This window comes from Salmo trutta, unplaced genomic scaffold (assembly GCF_901001165.1).
Source record: "Salmo trutta unplaced genomic scaffold, fSalTru1.1, whole genome shotgun sequence".
NCBI lineage: Eukaryota > Metazoa > Chordata > Actinopteri > Salmoniformes > Salmonidae > Salmo > Salmo trutta.
In genome coordinates, this window is record NW_021822782.1 from 1 (window position 1) to 2,500 (window position 2,500).

General features: G+C 40.4%; 4 non-coding genes and 1 pseudogene across 4 annotated transcripts; all 5 read left to right on the plus strand.

Annotated features, from left to right (window-relative positions):
* The first annotated feature begins 172 nt into the window (after positions 1-172).
* On the plus strand, positions 173-291 carry LOC115184427 (5S ribosomal RNA). Its single transcript, XR_003874362.1, has one exon. It is a non-coding gene; the product is annotated as a 5S ribosomal RNA (ribosomal RNA).
* A 405-nt stretch (positions 292-696) lies between these two features.
* On the plus strand, positions 697-815 carry LOC115184428 (5S ribosomal RNA). The gene has a single exon (XR_003874363.1). It is a non-coding gene; the product is annotated as a 5S ribosomal RNA (ribosomal RNA).
* Positions 816-1,223: 408 nt separating this feature from the next.
* Positions 1,224-1,341, plus strand: LOC115184451 (5S ribosomal RNA). Its single transcript, XR_003874387.1, has one exon. It is a non-coding gene; the product is annotated as a 5S ribosomal RNA (ribosomal RNA).
* A 409-nt stretch (positions 1,342-1,750) lies between these two features.
* On the plus strand, positions 1,751-1,869 carry LOC115184429 (5S ribosomal RNA). Its single transcript, XR_003874364.1, has one exon. It is a non-coding gene; the product is annotated as a 5S ribosomal RNA (ribosomal RNA).
* A 409-nt stretch (positions 1,870-2,278) lies between these two features.
* Positions 2,279-2,387, plus strand: LOC115184411 (uncharacterized; annotated as a pseudogene).
* The last annotated feature ends 113 nt before the right edge of the window (positions 2,388-2,500 follow it).

Sequence of the window (2,500 nt, forward strand, 5' to 3'; positions counted from 1 at the left end):
TTTGTATTTATCCAACTACCTGTGCTATAAAGTGATGGCTACAGTGTTTGTAATTTCTTCTACTTTTTCAGTGACACAAAGTTCAAGCTGCTTATCTAATTGGTGAAAATGCAATGTCTGTTTATCAGGACTCACCTTGACTATGATATGTTGTACCAAGAGATTGTTTATCGTTTACGGCCATACCAGCCTGGGTACGCCTGATCTCGTCTGATCTCGGAAGCTAAGCAGGGTCGGGCCTGGTTAGTACTTTGATGGGAGACCGCCTGGGAATACCAGGTGCTGTAAGCTTTTTGTCCACGAGGGTGTGCTCTTACACTATTCATCAGCAACACTGCCTTGTAGTAAGCATTAATGATGAATGACTAAATGCAGCTTCCTGCCTTTTTAATAGGATCAAAGTTCCGTGTGTTGTCAGTTAGCATCTGCCTTGTATTTATAAGACAAATAATAATATTGTTGCTGAATGCAGCTTGTGTGTGCTTTGTGCTCCCTTACCCTGTTCAATGATGAAAAGAAATAAAGTTTGTATTTTATCCAACTACCTGTGCTATAAAGTGATGGCTACAGTGTTTGTAATTTCTTCTACTTTTTCAGTGACACAAAGTTCAAGCTGCTTATCTAATTGGTGAAAATGCAATGTCTGTTTATCAGACTCACTTTGACTATATATGTTGTACCAAGAGATTGTTTATCGTTTACGGCCATACCAGCCTGGGTACGCCTGATCTCGTCTGATCTCGGAAGCTAAGCAGGGTCGGGCCTGGTTAGTACTTTGATGGGAGACCGCCTGGGAATACCAGGTGCTGTAAGCTTTTTGTCCACGAGGGTGTGCTCTTACACTATTTCATCAGCAACACTGCCTTGTAGTAAGCATTTAATGATGAATTGACTAAATGCAGCTTCCTGCCTTTTAATAGGATCAAAGTTCCGTGTGTTGTCAGTTAGCATCTGCCTTGTATTTATAAGACAAATAATAATATTGTTGCTGAATGCAGCTTGTGTGTGCTTTGTGCTCCCTTACCCTGTTCAAATGATGAAAAGAAATAAAGTTTGTATTTTATCCAACTACCTGTGCTATAAAGTGATGGCTACAGTGTTTGTAATTTCTTCTACTTTTTCAGTGACACAAAGTTCAAGCTGCTTATCTAATTGGTGAAAATGCAATGTCTGTTTATCAGACTCACTTTGACTATATATGTTGTACCAAGAGATTGTTTATCGTTTACGGCCATACCAGCCTGGGTACGCCTGATCTCGTCTGATCTCGGAAGCTAAGCAGGGTCGGGCCTGGTTAGTACTTGATGGGAGACCGCCTGGGAATACCAGGTGCTGTAAGCTTTTTGTCCACGAGGGTGTGCTCTTACACTATTTCATCAGCAACACTGCCTTGTAGTAAGCATTTAATGATGAATTGACTAAATGCAGCTTCCTGCCTTTTTAATAGGATCAAAGTTCCGTGTGTTGTCAGTTAGCATCTGCCTTGTATTTATAAGACAAATAATAATATTGTTGCTGAATGCAGCTTGTGTGTGCTTTGTGCTCCCTTACCCTGTTCAAATGATGAAAAGAAATAAAGTTTGTATTTTATCCAACTACCTGTGCTATAAAGTGATGGCTACAGTGTTTGTAATTTCTTCTACTTTTTCAGTGACACAAAGTTCAAGCTGCTTATCTAATTGGTGAAAATGCAATGTCTGTTTATCAGACTCACTTTGACTATATATGTTGTACCAAGAGATTGTTTATCGTTTACGGCCATACCAGCCTGGGTACGCCTGATCTCGTCTGATCTCGGAAGCTAAGCAGGGTCGGGCCTGGTTAGTACTTTGATGGGAGACCGCCTGGGAATACCAGGTGCTGTAAGCTTTTTGTCCACGAGGGTGTGCTCTTACACTATTTCATCAGCAACACTGCCTTGTAGTAAGCATTTAATGATGAATTGACTAAATGCAGCTTCCTGCCTTTTTAATAGGATCAAAGTTCCGTGTATTGTCAGTTAGCATCTGCCTTGTATTTATAAGACAAATAATAATATTGTTGCTGAATGCAGCTTGTGTGTGCTTTGTGCTCCCTTACCCTGTTCAAATGATGAAAAGAAATAAAGTTTGTATTTTATCCAACTACCTGTGCTATAAAGTGATGGCTACAGTGTTTGTAATTTCTTCTACTTTTTCAGTGACACAAAGTTCAAGCTGCTTATCTAATTGGTGAAAATGCAATGTCTGTTTATCAGACTCACTTTGACTATATATGTTGTACCAAGAGATTGTTTATCGTTTACGGCCATACCAGCCTGATCTCGTCTGATCTCGGAAGCTAAGCAGGGTCGGGCCTGGTTAGTACTTTGATGGGAGACCGCCTGGGAATACCAGGTGCTGTAAGCTTTTTGTCCACGAGGGTGTGCTCTTACACTATTTCATCAGCAACACTGCCTTGTAGTAAGCATTTAATGATGAATTGACTAAATGCAGCTTCCTGCCTTTTTAATAGGATCAAA